The 24332-nt window shown below is 39.9% G+C and overlaps 1 long non-coding RNA gene across 1 annotated transcript; it reads right to left on the reverse strand.

Annotated features, from left to right (window-relative positions):
• Window positions 1-19543: 19543 nt before the first annotated feature.
• Window positions 19544-20374, reverse strand: LOC128514883 (uncharacterized). Its single transcript, XR_008356574.1, has 3 exons — window positions 20182-20374; window positions 19894-19961; window positions 19544-19622 (listed from the first exon to the last, which is right to left on the reverse strand). It is a non-coding gene; the product is annotated as an uncharacterized LOC128514883 (long non-coding RNA).
• Window positions 20375-24332: the final 3958 nt, after the last annotated feature.

The raw sequence follows: 24332 nt of genomic DNA on the forward strand, positions 1-24332 counted from the left end.
TCTATCGAAACATCTCGCTGGACTTTCCATTGCACAGCCCTGAGCAGAACCTTCGCTTCTACTGGTTCCCATTTCAGTGCAATGGAAGGAGGTGAAGGCAGTGATCGACACAGGGAGCATGTACACGCTAATGCAGGAGAGCCTATGGCGCCAGCTGGGTGATCAGGAGGCTAGAGACGATGCTTACTCTCCCCAGAAGTTTGTCATGGCAGACGGGAAGATCCACCAGGCCAAGACTCAGAGAACACTTAGCTACCACTGGCATGCTGTAGGATGTAAGCTGAAAACCTACATCATGAGTGACTCTCACCTGGCTTTCCCTCTGATAGCAGGGCTGGACTTCTTAAGAGCCACGGGAGCCATCTTGGAGATCGCTCAGGGAAGGTACGGCTGGAGGACAGCAGAGGGCCTCACTCAACATCCGTTCCTGCCTCTCCCAGTCAATTTTGACCCTTCGGACAAAGCAGCCGGCTACCTCGCTCACACATCACCCGCCTCACTGTTATACTGTGCCTTGCCTCTAAAGGCTACTCTCCCACAATCAACCTCAGAGGGTCCCACCGACCGAATCAGGGATCTGACCAAGCTAGTGACCGCCCAGCTGGAAGACGGGACACTAGCTCAACTGGGCACGGGAGAACCCCTAAAGGAGACGGAGAACCCTCGGATCGCCTTCGAACGACACCAGGGGGCGTTATACCGCAGGGTTGCAGGAAAGCCGCGAGGAAAACTCCAACTTGTGGTACCCCAACCTTTAACCCAGACGTTCTTGCGGCACTTCCATGACCATCCAAGGGGAGGCCACCGGGGGGGCTGAACACACTGCTGAGGCTCCTAGGCGTCGCCTGGTGGCCCAGCGTGCGCAAGGATGTCTTTCGTTATATCAGAACATGTGAGGTATGTCGGAGGCGGAAGATCGACGTCAAAGGAACTACACTCTAAAAAATTATTCTGTGGCCTTGTAAATTTTACAGTTATAAAAAGGTTATGTTACTTGAATAAAATCTCTAAAAGTCACATACATGATTGTTTGAGTTAGACAAATCAAAATAAATGCCTAAAAAAACAACTATTCATTTTGTCTTAAATTTACACTATAATTTAAGTTTACTTCACTAGTAAAAATCAGGATTTGACTAACTGAATGATATTTTTAACATGCACTTAATATTTTTGATACATTTTAATCAAAATATATGGTAATGGAGTAATTGTACTGATTAGTTTCAAGAACTACAATTATAAATTATTCCAACTCAATATTTTTTATGTTTAACAACAAAAACCTAAATAATTGAGTACATTGCCCTGTGTAAGTGCTCATGGGAAGTCTGGTGTAACATCAGAGACAAGAAGGCTGTGAGGATGGACATGAAGCACCTGGAACATTCTGGAACATTCCTTATAAATCCTGGTGAGTAAACAGCTAACACAAGTTACTGTAATAATGACTCTGTCTGCCTGCACACACAACTTTATAGGGTGTGAGTTACTGTTCTGAATCATGTCACAGCCGAGCTCCAGAGCTAACGATAGCTAGCAACAGGCCAGTCCTGGGGTTCATTGTGATTTAGCTTGTTTTTTCCAACCACTGAACTGCTCAGCTAAAGCGGCGTTAATACAGACACTTAAAATCTGGTGTAAAAGGAGAGATTTAACACCGAGCAGCAGCGCGTGCATGTCCGGGTTTCTTGGTGTAACCGGCGGCGGTTGTGCCGCAATATTTGAATTTCTCCCGCCAAATGCGGTGATTTTGCGCAGCCTACCGCCACTGTGGCGAGGATATAAAACTATCATGTTCAAATAATTACCGCATGTGTAACGGTCCACCTCACACACTGAAGCGCGAGTCTGCTCGGTCACTCCGACACTTTAAGGAGGAAACGTGGACCAAAGCAGGTTTAAACAGCAGAAATGAGGTGCAGTGTCCTGGTTCTGGCAGTGTTTTATCCGTTACTGTATATGAGTATTTTTAACATGATTAAACACTGATGTTATAAAATAAAAGTGCTAAGTTCTGTACTAGTGACTAAAGCTATGAAATATAAAGATTTAGTGAAAATACAACATTTCTCTCAGAAATGTTCTCAACCTGGTTCGGGAACAGCACCATGCAGGACAGACGAGCTCTACAGAGGGTGGTGCGATCAGCTGAGCGCATCATCCGCACCGAGCTCCCTGACCTGCACTCAATCTACAGCAGGCGGTGCTGGACCAAGGCCAGGAAGATTGTGAAAGACCTCAGCCATCCCAACAATGGACTGTTCTCTCTGTTGAGGTCAGGAAAGCGATTCCGCTTCCTGAAGGCCAACACAGAGAGACTGAGGAGGAGCTTCTTCCCACAGGCGATAAGGTCTCTCAATCACACCACCACACAGTACTGACACACATATGGTCTTTACACACATACACTGGACATTCTGAACATTCGTTTACACTAGTGGCCACTGCACAACTACACCTGGTGGTCACAAGTCACTTTACATAAATCACTTTTTAAGCATTCTTTGCACGGCACTAGTTACTTTAAATATGTGAATTGCACAAACAGTGGACATTACATTACCATTACAACTACCATTCCATACAAAAATTACATAAATATACCTACCCGTTCAGCTGCTCTTATTGTTTTATATTTCATTATACATTCTTCAAATATTTTCTATATTGTGTATTTTGTTGTACAGTTATTTATTTATTTTATTTTATTTTATTATTTTTAAATTTTTTTAACTTTAGTTTTTATATTTTATTTTATTCTTTTCTAGTTTTATTTACCCTATATTTTAATTTTCAAGTTAGTCTTTATTTTAGGTCATGAGCAGTTGCCTAAGCATTTCACTGCATATCGTACTGTGTATGACTGTGTATGTGACAAATAAAATTTGAATTTGAGAATTAGAATTGGGAGAAAGTAATATGAAATTCAAATATTTATATTTACAATGTTATGTGTGTTCTGATATGTTAGTAAAAGAAACTAAAACTGATTGATTTTGTGTGTTTGTGTGAAACATGTTATATATTTTCTATATCTCTTTCACAGCACCAACATCACTAATAAAGAGAAGTTGAATGAAGATAAAACAGGAGGTAAATGTCAACTTTTTAAATGTTACAGAAGTATTAAATGTGTAACCATTGAATCAAAGATAGAAATTAAAACAAGGCTTGAAATATTTCACTTTACCTATAATAAGTCTAGACTATACAAGTTTTCAACACAAGTATACTAGATTTTCCATTAACCAAAGTAAAAAATTTATATAGTTGATAGTCATGCATAAATAAAGTTGGGTATCATTTTTATACAAGTGACAAAAACATGTACAAGGGACGTTCAAGTCAAAGCGGGACCATTGATTGTGCAGAATAACAGAACACCCCCTTTATTTCTCTCTCTATTTTTTTTTCTATGTATGAGGTTGTACATTGTTCTGTAAGAGCCAAATGCCTTTGGTGATCAAAGCAGTCCGTTTTGTGTAAAAGCATTCCACTGGAATGTTCACCGGAATTTTACCAGCAATGGGCTGAGTAAAATCAAATCAGTTTTACATCTTCGTTTTAGAGAATTTTCATCACAAGTCTCGCTTTGACTTAAACACCACTCGTAGATCAGTGTGATGATGTATATTAGTCCAAAAAGTATGTATTTGAACGGAAGTACTATTTTACCAGTCTGGTAGACTTTATAGTAACAGTCACACTTGTACTTACTTGTATACTATTGTTCCTTTTTTAGGTGCCAGCATTATGGGATGGCGGTGTAAACTGTGTGCATTTGTCGCATCATCAAAAGGAATTTCGATCATTATCGAGTGAAGCATGGTACTGTTGGTCATGGATATTTAGTGGCCTGTGTTCATTTAGACTGTCATTGCTTCTTTAAGACCTGAGAAGGTCTGCACACACATTTGTATGGATCCCACAGTTTGCAGGAAACTGAAGTGTGAAGGTGTGCAATCTTTCAGATGTAAAATGTGACTCATTAGATTCTAATACAAAAGTCTACTTTCCATGTGTTAACTGTATAATACTTGTGGCAGAAGTATTGTTTCTGAGACTGTTTACTAATAAGATAAATCCAGCTGTCTGTTTATGATCTTGTTACATGTCATTTGCATGTAAACTAGGTTGAGTTTAGACTTCATGTCTTGTCAAATTTGGCAAATAAATGTTTAATTAAAATGAAAATGTGTGTATTGTTTTTTTTTTCATTCAGTTAAAATATTTAGTAAATGTAGCACATTTGTTTGTTAAATAATAGTATAATTTTCAGTATCTTCTACCTTCCATTTCAATTATATCTACTCAATTATTTTACTCATTTTCACTTTGCAATAACTTCTGTCAACGTCATTGTACTAAATATAGTTATTCAGGTCTACTTAATTTTTTTACTGACTTGTACTCAACTCATGAAGTATATTTTACATGATTTTTATATTTTTTTATATTTACTCAATATTTTTAAGTGTAAAAATGTTTCACCAAAAAAATTGAGTACAGCACAGTTTTATTTTTTAGAGTGTAATGGAAGGAGGAGCAACGGGACACCCACTCAGCATAACTTTTGCTTTCAAATCTTGGCAGAGGAGGGGAAAACACTTATGAACGCGGAAAGCCAAATGAGCCAGTTTCGACACTACCCAGGGGAAAGAAGCGCACTTTCACCTGGGCAAACTGGTTTGGCCAAAGCCGCCCCCTCACTCCTCGGCCCAGCAACATTGAGTCAGCTAAGCTAGCGCCCAAGTGGGAGGGACCAGCTGAACTTAAAAATAAAAAAGGGACAATAAAGCACACCGTGTTTTGGGGTAACCCACTAAAACCCAAGGTGGGTAATGTGGTGAATTTAAAGCGCCAGTACGGTGCCCCGCTTCTGGTTGAAGTTCTTGTCACATGGATGCCCCGTGTGTATCTTTGAGATGCGTCTGGGGATGATTCTCTCTACCTAGAAGATGGTTCTGGCCTCGACTGGTGTTGGCAACTGTTTCTCTGGGGACTTGACAGTTCGATAGTTTAGGACTGGAACTTATTACAAGTCTACCTGGGTCTTCAATAACTACCTGGACTCCATATTAACATCAGCTATTATAGCTGAACTGCCTGCCACACTCAAAAAAAGGAAATTAGCTGGTTATTACATTAAAACAAGCGTAACATGTCATTTTAACAAAATTATTTCATGTTTCAAAGGTGAACATGATAACATAATGTAGGATAAGCATGAAATTCAACAAATTAACATTTGTTAAATTCAGTCATGTTGAGATAACGTGATTCAATATAGTCAGACTGATCTTGCACCGAAAATGGACTAGCGAGATCACGCGAGATGACAAACCGCGGGCTTCGGAAAATAACGTGATCACATCACACTTGCCTGGCGTGCCTGGAGTTCATTTGGAAAAGGTAAGATAAAATCTGTTTTCATCCATCTACAAAACGATGTGTATAAAGTCATCAGCAGACTGTCCATCATTTTTGTACTCAGGTCGTTAATGTTATGCTGGCACATTCATGCTAACATACTTGACGATAGTTGGCTCGCTGTTAAAGGATAATTCTGGTATTTAGCACTTTAAGTCTCTTTTCTGGTTTATGGATGAACTAGAGTAGTGGACACAGAAATGTTGACGATGGGTCCTGTCTTGACTTTTTGACTCGTTTAGATTCTTCTTTGACCGCTTCAGAGTGGCTGGCTACCGGCATTCACAAACATGTCCTTAAAAAAACCCTTAACATTCGTTTTCAAAACTGTGCAACTCACTGAGTGGCTAGTGGTGTTCGTTGATGATTAAAAACAAATATATCGGCGCAATGTATGATTTCAATCTGTGTTATTTGCTATAGTGGAACTATTTTTTCATATATCTCACAACCGCGTATAAACTTCCGCTCGATATTTGAGTCTAAAGCGCAGTAATATCAACGAGCACTGAGTCCTCCAACTCAAATCAATGGGATTTTACAAAATGCCAAATAAAACACGACAGAAACTGTATTTCGCACCGCTATTTGTTTTTAATAATCAACGAACACCACTAACCACTCGGTGAGTTGCACAGTTTTGAACACGAACGTTAAAGGTTGTTTTATAGACATGTTTGTGAATGCTCGTAGACAGCCACTCTGAAGCGTTCAGAGTCAAAAAGTCGAGCCCTGGTAAAGGTAGGCGAAATGTACGCAAAAACATATATAAAATTATAGTCTCAAGGAGTCTCAAATAGACTGATGCTGGTGCTGATGTGAAAATGCTTACGTTTACCTATGTTATAAAAATTGTTCTGTCAACCAACCAGTATACATACCAATGAGTATGTATATTTTCCTTAATTTTGACCCTGGAAAGGCTAGATAATTGGTTTGAATACCATGGAATAATACACCCTTCCTTCTTAGCTTTTAAAAGTGACCAGAAGTATGGTCAAGGATGTTATTCTACTCAGCATTTTTGTCTAAAGTAAAGAAAATAGTCTGACTTTGATTAATATATGCTGCCTAATTTAATGGAAAACCAGGTCTGGTGAAAATAACATCAAATTTAAATTGTGTAATGATAAATAAATTTTACTTTTGGCGTTGATTTACAATTGATGCAAAGTGATGCATTTCTAATTTATATATTTGCACTCTTTCCTACTTTGTACCGCAACTGTTGCACTATAATGTCCCTCAGATTAGGGGTGTAACAGTGTACAGAAATCAGCGGAGTAAATATATAAAGTCACAGTTTGATATGTTTTTGGTACAGCGAGTAGAAAAATGCACAACATAAATCATCATTTCAATTACATAGTGGTTTACTGAACACACTTTAGGGCTCTCTTTTTGAAAAAAGTAGAGCAGTCCACTGCTATAAAGATGTCTTTGTAATATTGGGTTTTCTGTTTCCTTCTTAACAGCTCATCTTGTCCTGTATTATGTTTTTACTATTGCTTTCATTTATCTTTGTTCTCCATAACTCATGGCGAAATATTTTAATGGTTGTAAATTTATCGGATCTCTTTCAGAACATCACTTGTCTGCCATCCAACCACATGAATACTGGTGAAGGGGGTCATCAGCCATCATCAAGTTTGTGATTTCAATAGTTACTTGTAAGTTTTGCCAGACCTGAATATTTTTGGCCTAAAACAGTGAATTTGTCTTACTGACTGATTCCAATGTTGACATGCTTATGATGCTAGGGTCCAGCTAAACCTGTATTTGCCCAGTTTGTTTAGATTTTTTTTTCTATTGGGATTGGGGTGGGGGTGGGGGAGGGATGTGGGAAGTGTAAGGCGTGTAGTCTATCTCTGTCCGGTAGATATGACCTACTAAAACATTTTAGACTTCAGCACCGGCATATGCAACGTTACCCATGCCCACACATAAACTGCCCATGTACTTTTAAGACATGGAATGCTTTGTACATTCATTTAAGTAGAGTCCATCCTAAACAAAACACCCAGGAGCTACAGGAATTGTCAACATATATTTGTCATTTGTGCACTTGTAGTGATCTTCCTACAGAGAAGGATTATTTTTCATACATTGGCACTCATTTGAAGAGTAATGAAACTGTTCCTTGTATGTTTGGGGGTTGTCATTTTCAAACAAATCTATACTGAACATTTCACTCTCACAAGAACAGGAAACACAGTCGACATACATTGAAAGATTTCAAGCCAGACATAGTTAGAAACACCTGAGTTTCACAAGAATCCTCTTATAATCCTGAGGGAGATGCAGGCAATCAAGATGACTCTGCAGTTGAAGCAGACAGTGCGTGTTCAAATAGTGATGTAGATGTAACCAATAACTTGCCTAAAATAATTGAGAATAATTTTGCAGCAGCGTTGCTTAAGTTAGAGCATTTTGCACATGTCCCAGGCAAAAAAATTGATGAGTTCTTAGAGGAACTGCACTACTTAAGTTCAGCAACATTACCCCTCTCCATTGACATTCTTGAAGGGGTATTTCAGAAACATAGTCCCACAACTGATAGGTCTGCGGTAACAGAAGTAGCAACTGCTCTCTGCACTTCTAATTCATTGCTCAAAGCCATAAAGAAGGGAGGTCCCCTAAGCTCAAGTATTATCAAGAAAGCTTTAACGTTGTAGAACCCATTGAATATGTTCTGGATGCCAAAGAAAACAGAAGTTTTCAGTATGTTCCTGTACTGAAGTCTTTGCAGCAACTCTTTAAGAAAGATGTTGTGGACAGGGTAGTTGAAAACCACAGAGCACAACAGAGTAAAATGGCGAGTGGTGAACACCATACTTACAAATATCCTCAAGATGGTTCACACTTCCACCAAAACATTTTTCTGTCAGGGGATGAGATGAGGATTCTGTTACGTTTATACGTAGATGATTTTGAGGTCTGCAATCCTCTGAGTACTTCTCGCAGGAAACATAAGCTTTGTGGAATCTACTGGACTCTGAGTAATTTGCCTCCAGGCTCATATTCATCACTATCATCAATTTACTTGGCATTGTTGTGTAAAACCGATGATGTAAATAAGTATGGTTATGACCGTGTCTTACATCCTCTTCTTCAAGACATGAAAACTCTGGAGCAAGACGGTGTTTTCATTCTATTACTTGGCAGATTTGTTAAAGGTACGATTCAGGTTGTTGCAGCAGATAACTTGGGGGCTCACAGTATTGCAGGTTTTAATGAGAGCTTTTCTAGTGGGTATATCTGCCGATTTTGCACAGGAACAAAAACAGACATCCAAACAAAAGAGGTAAAATCAGGTGCATTCACCCTTAGGACAAAAAAACTCCATGACTCTCATGTGACCTCAGCTCAGGAGAATGGTACAAGCTGTTTTGGGGGGAAAAGACACTGTGTTATCACCAAAACGCTTGCCCACTTCAGCGTTCACACAGGCCATCCTCCAGATATTATGCATGATCTGTTTGAGGGCATAGTGCCAGTGGAGCTTGCACGGTGTTTAGTATGCTTGGCGGTTGTGAGGTATCTGAAAAAAAAGTTCCACTATAGCAAATAACACGGATTAAAATCATACATTGCGCCGATATATTTGTTTTTAATCATTAACGAACACCACTAACCACTCAGTGAGTTGCACAGTTTTAATAACAAATGTTAAGGGTTGTTTTAAGTACATGTTTGTGAATGCGGTAGCCAGCCACTCTGCAGCGGTCAAAGGTGAATCTAAACTAGTCAAAAAGGCGAGACAGGACCCATCGTCAACATTTCTGTGTCCACTACTCTAGTTCATCCATAAACCAGAAAAGAGACTCAAAGTGCTAAATACCAGAATCATTATCCTTTAAATAAAAACTCACTACCACATAAAAATTATTTGGCCTGTTTTTTTTTCATCATGTAATTCTTCTTAACATTAACAAAAACAGTGTATCAAATGTCTGTTTGCGGTAAAGTAACTTATTACTGATCTTTTTGGAAATAACCAGGTCGGTTTGGGAGCCTCTCTCCTTGTCTTTCTCTCAGACAATAACACACACACACACACACACACACCATACTTTTTTTTTTCCCTTAATAAGACAATATACTTTTATTCGAATGGAATAACTAACACTGAACTCATGATTACAACAGACAGGCCCTTGGTATGGCTTAGTTAAAGTATTTCACCGACTCAGCTAAACAATTTTAATGTCAATTGGTTATTTGATTACATTTGCATTATTATGAATATGGATCAAGTTAGTGATAGCTGATAAACAGTAATACTGTAAAGACTGTGTGCTATAAATATGCATGTAATGCACATCAGTAAAAAAATCTTTGTCCTTGTTCATTTTATTTTTTGTCACAGGATGTCGATGAAAGCACTCAATTGGCCATAGCGGAGACAGTATTTGGAATCTTTGTCATTCGACAAGAAGGTGCAGAGCCTGGCGATGACCCCGCAGATGTTGGTATTGTCCTGGAGGGGGTGGAAGTGATGAGTGAGTTGGGCAATGTAGCTTTCGCTGTGGTGATGTTGCTGCGCTTGTCTACGCGCTAAACCTGAGCTACCCCCAGAAGCTCAAGTACACTTTTGTGGTTCTGCAGAAGATCATTATGGAATTGGATGGAAACAAACTATCCAACAAAGGACAAGTTCTCAAAACACTGCTTTCCCATTAAGAAACATCGCCATAGCAAAAGCTACACCAGAAAACTTGTACCTTCTGTTTTGTTGTTTAGGTACTCCAGCACATTAAACTACAGGCGTAAGTGCAAATCTTGAAGCGGAATGTGAGTATAAAGACAGGGCCCCATTTCCCATATCAGTGTTGAGTTCATCTGGGGGTTTTTTGTGCTCTGTTTTTATTAAAAAATATTCTCTCTGATGCAAGGTCCAGTCTATTGGCACTTAAGGAAAGCTGTATGCTGAATTATTTTTTCAGTTTCTCATTAAAAATTAAAGGGATAGTTTCCCTATCCCTTTAAGACTAAGCTATGTTTAATAATTTATTTAACTTCTGTGTGAGTTCACCATCACATAAAACCACAGGTGCAAGATGTACAGTACAAAGTGCAAATGTTAAGAGTCGATTAAGTGGGATGCGAGTGAGAGGGCCCATTTCCAAACTTGAGATATATTTCCTTGTGTTATCAACAAGCAACTCAACTGTGTAAAACAATGTACATTATAATTTTGGAAATACAATTTGATTGCACCTTTTCTCATTTGTTATGTGTTGTTTCCACCATAAGAGTTTGTTAAAAAAGGTTTTGATTAATTTAACTCAAAAGCTATTCTTTGAAGTAATGTAATTAAATCATGGAAAGGATTTCCATGTGATTAAATGGCTTTCTTTCAGCATTGAGCACTTTTGTTAGGCTAACTTAAATAAATTAGTTGGTCCAAAACATTGTTAATTAGTTGGGCTGACACTATTGAATTAAGCTGTGTCCAACCATAGTAAATAAGTTGAATCAAACTTAATAAATTAAGTTGACCCAACGTAAGTACATTAAATTGGAATAACAGAATTGCATAATGCTGAAATAAAGCAAGTTAATCATGTGGAAATCCTTTCCATGATTTTTTTCTGTTTATTTGAAGTGTAATTTTTTTGAGTGCACCTAACACACTTAAAAATGCAGATCATTTACTGCTTTCTGTTATCACCCAGATGAGGATGGGTTCCCTGTTAAGTCTGGTTACTCTCAAGGTTTCTTCCTATTACCATCTCAGGGAGTTTTTCCTTGTCACTGTCGCCCTCGGCTTGTTCATCAGGGACAAACTGACCATTTTGATTCATACACATTCACATTTCATACAAACTTAAACAATTCTCTTGATTGTGTAAAGCTGCTTTGCGGCAATGACAATTGCTAAAAGCGCTATACAAATAAAATTAAATTGAATTGAATTGAGTTTTACCCTTCGCTTTTGCATTGTGGTGCACTTGGTCCTATTTCTCAGCCTTTTTAGTTGCCAGTTTAAAACAGGCACATACCTGTATATGAACAGTTCTATGTTCATTGATGCTCAGGCGAGGGTTACTGTGTTATGTACAGTATAATTCTCTTTTTGCAATTGTTAAATAGAGAACTGGGTTTGAGATACTATGCAAAACACTTTATTAAATTTTTTCCCCCACTTTTGTGCTGAAATGGTTAAGGCGTGGACCACATGATCAACAATGCGAAATGTGGCTGGTTTAGTTACCGTTGTCTGGTTTGAGTTGCAGTTCAAAACAGGTGCATATATATGCGTTCATTGATGCTCAGGTAAAGGTGAGACTTGCTTTAAGCTCTCTTTTAAGTGAAAAATTGAGATTGAGATCTTAGTTCACGCAAAGCATTTAATTTGCAGTTTGTCCTTTTCCCCCTTTTGATGTGAAGTTGAGGCTTGAAAAAAATCTGTTTTGCGATTATAGTCAAAACACACAACTTCAATTCAATTCAATTCAATTTTATTTTATTTATATAGCGCTTTTAACAATGGTCATTGTCTCAAAGGACACCACCATCGTCCCCGTGCCCAAGAAGTCTTCTGTGTCCTGTCTCAATGACTACTGGATCCTGGACTTTCTGAGTGAAAGGCCTCAGTCAGTATGGATCAGGAACTGCACCTCCAGTACCACCACACTGAGCACTGGGGCCCCACAAGGCTGTGTGCTCAGTCCCCTGCTGTTCACACTGCTGACTCACGACTGTGTAGCAACACACAGTTCGAATCACATCATTAAGTTCGCTGATGACACGACCGTGGTGGGTCTCATTAGCAAGAACGACGAGTCAGCGTACAGAGAGGAAGTGCAGAGGCTAACGGATTGGTGTAAAGACAACAACCTGTCTCTAAATGTTGACAAGACAAAGGACAGGGTTGTTGACTTTAGAAGACACGAGGCGACCATTCTCCGCTGAGCATCAACGGCTCCTCTGTGGAGATCAACGAAAGCACCAAATTCTTGGGTGTCCACCTAGAGAAGGACCTCAGCTGGTCCCTCAACACCAGCTCCCTGCACAAGAAAGCCCTTCTGAGAAGACTGAGGAAGGCCCAGCTTCCACCACCGATCCTTACCACCTTCTATAGAGGGACTATCGAGAGCATCCTGAGCGGCTGCATCACTGTCTGGTTTGGGAATTGTGCCATATCTGACCGCAAGACCCTACAGCGGATAGTGAGGACAGCAGAGAAGATCATCGGGGTCTCTCTCCCCTCTATTAAAGACATCTACACATGCTGCATCCGCAAAACCACCAGCATTGTGGCTGATTGGACACACCCCTCTCACCCACACTTCACACTCCTGCCATCTGGAAAAAGGTACCAAAGCATTCGAGCACACACATCCAGACTGTGCAACAGCTTTTTTCCACAAGCCATCTGTCTTCTCAACAAAAAGGGACTCAACTGATACACACACACACACACACACACACACAAACATTATCACTCAGCTTAACTCAACTACATCAAAACATTGAGACTGGACTGACTAATCAACACAAGCACAAACACACTGATCTACACTACCAAACTATTGTACACACCAACCTGTAAATGCTCTTTACGTGCACTTTATGTTGTCTGTTGTCTGTAAAAAAAAAAAAACCTGTACAGTAAATAGTCTTCCTTAGCTAGTTATTTTTTGTTAATTTATGTTGTCAGGTCAATCTGTCTTGTCTCTGCTAGCCAGCTAACTAGGCCTCTCAGTTAGCTAGTTTAGTTTTTCTGTTAATTTATGTTGTAAATTTATGCTGCATGTAGCACCTTGGTCCTGGAGGAACGTTGTTTCGTTTCACTGTGTACTAACTGTATATGGTTGAAGTGACAATAAAGCCTACTTGAACTTGAACAAAGCAGCTTCACAAAAATGAAAGTTTTTTTTTTTTTTTTTGGAAGTGTGTATGTGTAAGAAAAATGTGTCTAGATAATAATGAGATGAATGAATGACTTTCATGAATTAATTGTCTCTGATGAGCAAGCCAAGGGTGACGGTGACAGTGGCAAGGAAAAACTCCCTAAGATGGCAATAGGAAGAAACCTTGAGAGGACTCAACCAGACTAAACAGGGAAACCATCTTTATTTGGGTGATAACAGATAGAGATGATATAACACCATGTGTGTTATGCAGCTGAAAGTTCAATATAACAGAAATTCTTTAAATTAACATGAAGTCCAGTTCAGCATAGGGATGAGTCAGTAGGTGCAGAGGGCAGATGGGGTCTGGATTACTGGGAGCACAGGAGCAGGATGTGTAGCTCCAATCATAATAAGGCAGAATTCAGCTGGAGCTGGTCCTTCTCTGGATGCCTCAGGATCCTCACAGGGTTGGCCTTTATCTACTGAAGCTGGTACAATCTCCAGATGCCTCAGGATGGGTAGAAAAATACAGAACAGATAGAGAGAATTAGCGTAGTTGCCATTCAGCATAGGTGTACTGGAGTATGAAGTTATGGGATGAGTTACGTGTTTGCCAGATTAAAAAGATGAACTTTACAAGTGATAAACACCCAAAGCAGAAATTGATGACATTGATGAGCATCCAGCTGCCTTTGTGGTGTTGCATTCTGTGTAAGTTATAGTTGTGCTTCGGTTTGTGTACTTGTTTATGCTCAGTGCAAAATGTTGTGTCAAAAGTGTTTAAAACAATTTCTGCAAGAGGAATATCCCACACAGAAAAAACCTATATAAAACATATATGTTTTAATATAGGTTTGATATAGGTTTTTAATATATGTGACAGATATAAAATTGGCCGTTTTCCTATATTATATGTACATACAGTGGTGTGAAAAACTATTTGCCCCCTTCCTGATTTCTTATTCTTTTGCATGTTTGTCACACAAAATGTTTCTGATCATCAAACACATTTAACTATTAGTCAAAGATAACACAAGTAAACACAAAATGCAGTTTTTAAATGATGGTTTTTATTATTTAGGGAGAAAAAAAAAATCCAAATCTACATGGCCCTGTGTGAAAAAATAATTGCCCCCTGAACCTAATAACTGGTTGGGCCACCCTTAGCAGCAATAACTGCAATCAAGCGTTTGCGATAACTTGCAACGAGTCTTTTACAGCGCTCTGGAGGAATTTTGGCCCACTCATCTTTGCAGAATTGTTGTAATTCAGCTTTATTTGAGGGTTTTCTAACATGAACCGCCTTTTTAAGGTCATGCCACAACATCTCAATAGGATTCAGGTCAGGACTTTGACTAGGCCACTCCAAAGTCTTCATTTTGTTTTTCCTTAGCCATTCAGAGGTGGATTTGCTGGTGTGTTTTGGGTTATTGTCCTGCTGCAGCACCCAAGATTGCTTCAGCTTGAGTTGACGAACAGATGGCCGGACATTCTCCTTCAGGATTTTTTGGTAGACAGTAGAATTCATGGTTCCATCTATCACAGCAAGCCTTCCAGGTCCTGAAGCAGCAAAACAACCCCGGACCATCACACTACCACCACCATATTTTACTGTTGGTATGATGTCCTTTTTCTGAAATGCTGTGTTACTTTTACGCCAGATGTAACGAGACACGCACCTTCCAAAAAGTTCAACTTTTGTCTCGTCGCTCCACAAGGTATTTTCCCAAAAGTCTGGCAATCATTGAGATGTTTTATAGCAAAATTGAGACGAGCCTTAATGTTCTTTTGCTTAAAAGTGGTTTGCGCCTTGGAAATCTGCCATGCAGGCCGTTTTTGCCCAGTCTCTTTCTTATGGTGGAGTCGTGAACACTGACCTTAATTGAGGCAAGTGAGGCCTGCAGTTCTTTAGATGTTGTCCTGGGGTCTTTTGTGGCCTCTCAGGTGAGTTGTCTCTGCGCTCTTGGGGTAATTTTGGTCGGCCGTCCACTCCTGGGAAGGTTCACCACTGTTCCATGTTTTTGCCATTTGTGGATAATGGCTCTCACTGTGGTTCGCTGGAGTCCCAAAGCTTTAGAAATGGCTTTATAACCTTTACCAGACTGATAGATCTCAATTACTTTTGTTCTCATTTGTTCCTGCAATACTTTGGATCTTGGCATGATGTCTAGCTTTTGAGGTGCTTTTGGTCTACTTCTCTGTGTCAGGTAGCTCCTATTTAAGTGATTTCTTGATTGAAATAGGTGTGGCAGTAATCAGGCCTGGGGGTGACTACAGAAATTGAACTCAGGTGTGAATCAAATTCAAATTCAAATTTTATTTGTCACATACACAAACATACACAGTACGAAATGTAGTGAAATGCATTATACGACTGCAATTGACCCTAAAAGAGAATTAAAGTTTACAAATAAGAAATAAATATAAATAAAAGAATACGATAGAAATTAAATAAAAAAATTAAATTAAACTAGGAAAAAATAGAACTAAAAATAAAAGTAGAAATGTGCTAGGAAAAATAGAACTAAAAATAGAAATATGATGTGCATAAAAATAGAAATATACTGTACATAGAAATATGATGTGCATAAAAATAGAAATATACTGTACAAATTGAAATATACTGTACTGGGTGTGCAAATATGCGTAGAACAAAGTGTCTTTGTGCAGGGGTTATTAAAGTGACTTTGTGCACTGGTCCAGGATGTAAACGTAAACATGTAGTGTAGTTGTGAGGGTAGGTGTGCAAAGTTATTAAAGTGTCTTTGTGCAATGGTCCAGGATGTAAACGTACACCATGTAGTGTAGATATGAAGGAAGGTGAGCGTGTAATTGTCCATAGTGTTCATGGATGTAAAAAGATTGATAGATTTGATCAATTATGAAAAGATTGTGTTAGTTCTGCATAGTGGTGTGGTTGTGGTTGAGAGACCTTATCGCCTGCGGGAAGAAGCTCCTCCTTAGTCTCTCTGTGTTGGCCTTCAAGGAGCGGGGGGTTTTTTTTTCATGTCAGGATGCTCTCTATGGTGCAGGAGTAGAAATTCCTGAGCACCTTGGAGGGCAGTCTAAAGTCTCTCAAGCGTCTGAGGTGGTAGAGACGCTGCCGGGCCTTTTTTACCACGGTGTTGATGTGACAGGACCATGCCAGGTCCTGCGTGATGTGAACACCGAGGTATCTGAAGCTGTCCACTCTCTCCACTGGGCTCCTGTTGATGACGGGGGTCTGGTAGTTCCTCACCTGCTTTGTACTGAAGTCCACTATCAGCTCCTTTGTCTTACTGACGTTCAGGAGGAGATTGTTTCTCTGGCACCAGTTCTCCAGATTTCCAACCTCCTCCAGGTAGGCCGTCTCATCGTTGTTCGTGATCAGGCCCACCACAACAGTGTCGTCAGCAAACTTGATGATGGTGGTGGAGCTGGTAGTGGCCACGCAGTCGTGGGTGTACAGAGAGTACAGCAGGGGGCTCAGAACACAACCCTGGGGGGCTCCAGTGCTGAGAGTGAGGGAGGCTGAGACATGTCCGCCCATCCTTACTGCCTGTGGTCTGCCAGTCAGAAAATTGGAGATCCACTGACACATTGATAAGCTGAGTCCCAGGTGCTCCAGCTTGGTGGTAAGTGTGAAGGGAATTATGGTATTAAATGCAGAACTGTAGTCGATGAAGAGCATTTTCACATAATTCCCCCTCCGAGTGTCCAGGTGAGTGAGAGATGTATGGAGGAGATGAGAGATTGCATCGTCCGTGGAACGGTTTGGACGATAAGCGAACTGTAGTGGGTCGAGTGTGTCTGGTAGTGAAGAGATGATGAAGTCTCTGACCAGGCATTCAAAGCACTTCATCACTACTGAGGTGAGGGCTACAGGGCGATAGTCATTGAGGGAAGCAGGATGAGGTTTCTTTGGGACAGGAACAATGATGGACATTTTGAAGCATGTGGGGATCACCGACTGAGATAAAGAGATGTTGAATATCTCAGTGAACACAGGTGCTAGCTGGTCTGCGCAGGCTCTGAGAATACGGCCTGAGATGCCGTCTGGTCCTGCTGCTTTCCTGGTGTTCACTCTCTTGAAGGCTCTCCTCACGTCATGCTCGGTGATGATGAACGCGCTTAAGTTTTTTGGCAGTGACTTCCTGTCTGCAGCCGTTAGCGCCGCTAGCATTAGCATCGCTAGCGTCTTTAGCTGCAGCCTCGAAGCGAGCATAGAAAGTGTTCAGCTCGTCTGCCAGAGTCGCGTCCGCGTTCGTCATACCGGATGTTGGTGCTTTATAATCCGTTATTGTCCTTAATCCCTGCCACAGGCTCCTAGAGTCACTCTGTTGGAGTTGTGACTCTAGTTTCCTCCCGTAGCGCTGCTTCGCCTCTTTCACCGCCTTCCGGACGCTGTATGACGCAGCCTTGTACGGTTCCATGTCCCCCGACGCGAGTCCCGTGTTGTAGGCAGCGGTGCGAGATCTCAGAGCGTCGCGGATGGTTTTATCCACCCACGGCTTCTGGTTGGGAAACGTTTTAATAGTCTTTTTTTCTACGGTATCGTCCGCTAGTTTCCCGATGAATCCCACAACCGCTTCCGTAAAAACACGCTGACGTCATCGTCTGAGCTGTTTCTGAACATGTCCCAGTCTGCGTCATCAAGTGCGTCCTGTAACGCGGCCACCGATTGGTCCGTCCAGCGCGCGACCTCCCTCTGAACCGGAACTTCCTGTTTCAGCCTTTGTTTGTATTTTGGCATGAGGAAGATGGCGGCGTGGTCGGATTCACCAAACGGTGGACAAGATTGTGCCTTGTAGCCGTCCTTGACTGTAGTGTAACAGTGGTCCAGTGTCCTTTCGCCCCTGGTGGGGCAGGTGATGTGCTGATAAAAGTTCGGCGCTGCGCGTTTGAGGTTGGCACTGTTAAAATCCCCCGCCACAATAAGCGCAGCGTCCCGGTGTTGTGTTTGTTGTTGTGTGAGTGCCTCATGCAGCTCGCATAAGGCAGTGTCCGTGTCCGCTTGTGGTGGAATATAAACGGCGCTGATTATGACCGATGTAAACTCCCGAGGAAGGTAAAAGGGACGACACATGATGGACAGTAGTTCCAGGTTTGGTGTGCAGGAGCGTGTGAGAGGAACAACACTCGCGCTGTTGCACCAGCTGCTGTTCACCATTAAACACACGCCGCCTCCCCTTGACTTCCCCGAGTCCCGCGTCCTGTCCATGCGGTGAACCGAGAAGAACTCGGCCGGCTGAATGGTGTGGTCCGGCACCGCTGGGTTCAGCCATGTCTCGGTGAAGCAGAGGAGATTGCAGTCCCGAATGTCTCTCTGGAACTTTATCCTGGCCCTGAGGTCATCGAGCTTGTTCTCCAGTGACTGGACGTTGGCGAGCAGGATGCTAGGCAGAGGTGTGCGGTGTGCACGGGCTCTCAGCCTGTTCCTGATGCCGGCTCGTTTCCCTCAGGGCCGCCGCTTCGCGTCGCGTCCTTTGTTGTCCCTCAGGATCTCACTCGGCCAGCTCGGATCCGGAGTTAAAAATGTCGAATTGTGAGTACATTGTATATTAATAGAAACAAGAGTGTCTCTATCATAACTAATGTACCCCATGGTGGTAATTTTGCCGGTTTTAAAACGCTGTAAACTAACTTAAAGAACAAAAACAAAGAAAAGGTGGTCGGAGCAGTCGTGACGGCAGCCGACCTCACTGGCGCCATCTTGATCCCAACTTGATCCGCCAACTGTGATAAACCACAGTTAAGTTATTTTTTAACAAGGGGGGCAATTACTTTTTCACACAGGGCCATGTAGATTTTGAGTTTTTTTCTCCCTTAATAATGTAAACCTTCATTTAAAAACTGCATTTTGTGTTCAATTATGTTATCTTTGACTAATAGTTAACGGTTTTTGATGAGCAGAAACATTTAAGTGTGACAAACATGCAAAAGAATAAGAAATCAGGAAGGGGGCAAATAGTTTTTTTACACCACTGTATATGTGTACATATATATGTGCATATATGTACCTATATATACATGCATACATGTACCTATGTGCATATATGCACCTATATTTTTACCTAGATATAAGTAAAATTATTAAAATCCATAGCTGTTAGACAACATAAATAAAAGCCCAAAATTTAGAAATTATTATTATTATTTTTTTTAAGAACAATCAAATAGTAAAAGAACAAAAATATAGTACAAAAACAAAAATAAGACAAAAAAACTCAACAGGAAGAAAACATATATATATATATATTGAGGACCTTCTCAGCTTCGTGAGCTTTGAATTGATAGATCTGCCTGTCTGCTCTCGGGTGGCTGCCGGCCACTTCTTCAATGTAGCATCTAGAAAAGACAAAAATAATAAGACAGTATGATAATAATAAATGATTATTTATTAAAACTTCAGACGACAACAATTAGTGCCACAAGGCTATTTGCTATTATAACACTGCTATTATAACACTGTATGTTCTACAAAGTAGAGGACTACACACCTTATAGCGCAATACCCCAGAAATGTGGCTTTAAAGGAAAGGTAGAATTAAGAAGTGAGCAAGCGATGAATTAGTATATAGGTCCCAAGCAGATACAGTAACAATAATGGGTGCCCTACCTTATCCAGTCTCCAATGCCTAATAAACGCGACCAGCTGCTCCCCATCCCCTCTGGTTGGCTTTTCACCTTAAAGTAATATTTAAAAATTATTATTAAAGGGGGTAAAATGAAGGTGGAGAAAGCAAGAGTTTTTTTTATATACACATCACGTTTTCTTGAGGTTCAAGAAAATACAAAAATGGCAAGTAAAAAAGCGATGGCCTGCACACAAACATAATTTATTCCACAGAACATGACTGTCTTTTTTTTTTTCAAGGACAGAAGAGATTAGGAACATGTTTTGTACCATTCAGGTTGCAGCTCCGACTCTCCAAGTCGAAGGTGCCCAGCAGCAGATTCCGCACCATGGCAGTAGCAGAGGTGGCAAGGCGGGCTGCTCTCCACGCTTCTGCCTGGCAAAACACCCCAGAGCCCTTTCAATCTGAAAAATAATTTCACATCACAATATTAATTTATTGGCAACTTTTAAAAACTTTTTCATGTTTCATACTGATTCTTGCTTAGCCTCCCAATAGTTAATAGAATTTTATGTATAAATGCAGATTAATGATAACGATATGAAACAGTGTTATAAGCTAACCAAAACAGAGCCAAATACATATTAGCAACCATAATCTAAAGCTATCCAAAACAAGGGGAAATACATTAGAACATTTATAAACATCTGTAAACTCCATAAGGCATTAGCTTAGCCACCGGGAAATATCATGTTTGTGCTACATACAGAAAGGCAGCATGTTAGCATGATTTACCTAAACTATGTAAATGGCATTGAAAGCCAATGTGTCACACAAGCTGACAAGAGCTAGCTGAAGTGAGGAAAATATTTACTAATATTAGTTTAATATTATCAGAATAAGAGTTATATAAGACTTAATAACTAACCCAGTGTGTCCCCCTGGATTCTCTCTTCAAAATGCTCCCGTTCATCGTCAGAGCCACACAGTCTTCTTCTGAGGTAAATGTAAACTCCTCCCACTTTCCAGAACATTCTGAAGAGTTTCCTTGTCATCTTCCAAACGTGCAGAAAACTGAATCTGTGTGTAAACTCAAGCCTGTCTTTGTGTGTGTGTTTTTTATGCCAATGTCCGGGGGCGTGGCCTAGTATGTAAATTAGCCGGACTGATTTCCGTGTGATTGGCGTGTGGGCGTGTCCTGCCTCGGGTCATTAGCAGATAATGCGACAGAAATTCTAAAATGTGTATAACTATAGTTAAATTCCATAACATGCCAATTACATGTGATACCAATTTCACGTGTTTGCACATAAGTTTTTTGCTTTTTTTTATTTACTTAGTTCTTAGTTATTGCCTTGATAATAGAAAATATGAGCACATTATGTATGACAGTATGTATGAAAGTGAGATATGAGCTAAAATGACCAGATCCTGCCATGAGCTATACTGTATAGGAGACATATCTTGTATGTACATATAGGGCTTATATGTGGATATAAAGAAGCAATACAGGAGACCTATATGGCCTCTATATGCACATATATGCACCTCAATTTTGCCTATATGCAGCATATATATTATCATATATACTGCATATAGGCTTCATATATGCGCATATATCACCATATAGGTGAGGATAAATGCGCATATATACTGCATATAGGCCTTCATATATGCGCATATATCCTCATATAGGTGAGGATATATGTGCATATATACTGCATATAGGTTTCATATATGCGCATAAATTCTCATATAGGTTCTTTCCATGTGGGTAAACAAGGTTTCAGCTGACTGATTTTGTAGTCATTTTTTAGGAGAAATGTATTTGTAAATTTCTATTTAAATGCAATAACATCTAACATACTTTGCATAATTTAGGTTATAATAACTTGATAAAAATAATCTGTTTAAGGTAGAACTTCACATCATTAAAGCAAACATTTCTTTGTTGCTCTTTTTAGAATATTGTACAGTGAACAAAAATCTACAAGTTGGTTTAACTTTACTTTTAAACTTGTTTAAACTTGAAAACCTTTGTAAAGTCAACAACAGTAATCAGAAGGTGAGAAAACTAAAACATCTCTTGCATCATGTTGCCTAGAAAATTTGAGTTCTCTCAACATTTTTTTACAGTGTTCTTGTTCCATTAAGAGTTGTGTAGAAAACACATTTGAATAATTAAAATGGAATCATTCCAAATATCCTCAACCTTACATGTTTTATTAAGAAACTATCTGTTTCCGTCATTATGTCCTAAACTGTTGCTAAAAAATGGCGTGAGTTTGCTGTTGTTGATAGCAACCCTGTTAATTAATTAAGATATCAGATGTGAATTTGATGACTCTGGCTTTGGGCATTGGTTTAGAGATTCAGACTATTTGGGATTTCTCCCTAAGTTTATTTTTAACCTTTTTTTCTGAGGCAGTGGCCTGAAACTTTTGGTTGATTATATGTGGAATGACCAAATATTATTGAAATATTAACTCAATTTACTCACCTATAACAGCTGCTGTTTGTTGGGCTGGGAGGGTCCCCTTAGTGTCATGTGCGGAGTTTGAGGTTTTGCGGATTCTATTAACAAAAGACAACAAATAAAGCAAATGAGTATCAAGAAGAAATCTCAGAGAAGTGTTCTGTTGTCCAAATGAGAACCATTGAATTCATTAAAAAAAGTGGCCCATTGGTAGACTGTGTAAGATTTTAGATAATCCTGTAATATTTTATCAAGTGAAATCCAACCACACCTTTGTTCCACAGAGTGATGTCAACCTCTTGACGTCTTTTTGACACATGAAGACAAACAGGTTTAAGACTGACTAAGCAAAAATATTAATGTGTTCTGAGAACCCCACACTGACCCCCCAAAAAATCGTATTAAGCGCCCAGCCAAATCTGAATAACTAAAAACATTGTCACAAACTTAAAATTAGTTTTTAGTGAATAAAAATAAAGGGAAGAGAAAAACTGTTTCCTACCAGGAGTAAAGTCTCCTCAGGGTCTAATGCTGAGCTCTTGACCTTCTCCTTTTTCCCCTTTCCCAGAGTCTGCTCTGAGGTGATAAGAGGAACACTGGAGAGGAACATAGCCCTCCTCTCGATCTTCTCTCTCATGTAAGGGCTGACGGACGACTACAGAGACAAACACAGGACGTTTACAGCCAAATCTTTTTATTTGCTTCTTAACACCTCTCATATTAAGACATCAACTTGCACTTATATGGTCTATAGTTAAACTGGGCTATACATTTACAACTGAATCGAATGCTAGCAGTGGGCTACTTCAGGTTAACCTAGATAGCATGCTAACGGTATAGCGGTTAACATTTGAAAACACCGCACATTTAGGACAATGCCATTAACACCGCATACCGATACAATACAATAACTAGTTAAATAACTTATATATATATATATATATATATATATATATATATATATATATATATATATATATATATATATATCTTCCCATTCTAGATTATTCCAACTGGGCAAGTTTTGTTGACCCGACTATGAAATGTCATCATGATTTAATTCTAATATGTCGCAAATGTACCGTTTTATCAATAATAAAGTCTGTAAGGGAGTTATAGAACTCCATCCTGTCTGAGTATCTCAATAACGACATACATAAACCGCTACTGTGACTATTTATGAGCTGTCATTTCGGTCAGCGTGCACATGTCACACACACCCGCTTTGCGACCGGCACTAGGACCCGGAAGTGGTACGGTCGCAAAACAGGAAGCATAAAAGGAGACAAGATGGTGCTTCACATTACTCAGTCATTGTGTTCGCCCGATGTCGGTTCAGATCGTCTGTCTGCCATTTTGTGAGTACTCACTTTCTTGGGTCTACTTTCTGATTCGAGTGTGTGTTTATAGACGCGGGTTAAATTTGTGTTTTTCCCTTGCTCCCCTTTCGTGAGAGTCCTTAGATTAAATCGCGTGGTTATCCTGCCTACTTGCTAGCTTCCGCGTTTGGGTTTACCATCCATACTACAAAGGGCTAACCGCTAAGTGCTAAGTCTTCTGATCATCCCGCTTAGTTCGTGACAGCACAGCTCTAAATGCACGCTAACCGTACTGCATATGCGCTTGCTACGGGACTGCACTGTGCGCTTTATAGTTCAAACTCTGGCTGAGGATTAGATGCGATTAGTCTTATTGGTTGGTGAAGACAAATCGTACTGTTGTGCATATTTAGGCATGTCTTAGTTTTATAATAGAAGAGTATAAGAGGAAGACATTATTGTTTTCCTTGAACACACATTTTTTTGCTTTTACCTGCTTCCAACTGCTTTCTGTTTGCCCGTAACTGAAAATAAGATGACCCTGGCATTGTTTAATAAATTAAGGATTTTAAATCACAAACTACAATTGAGGCAAACATCACTGCACTTTAATGAATTTAGACATTAAGTAGGATCCTATATTTCTTGAACCAAACAATAAACAGATTATTATTATGTAGCGATG

This window comes from Clarias gariepinus, chromosome 27 (assembly GCF_024256425.1).
Source record: "Clarias gariepinus isolate MV-2021 ecotype Netherlands chromosome 27, CGAR_prim_01v2, whole genome shotgun sequence".
Taxonomy (NCBI): domain Eukaryota; kingdom Metazoa; phylum Chordata; class Actinopteri; order Siluriformes; family Clariidae; genus Clarias; species Clarias gariepinus.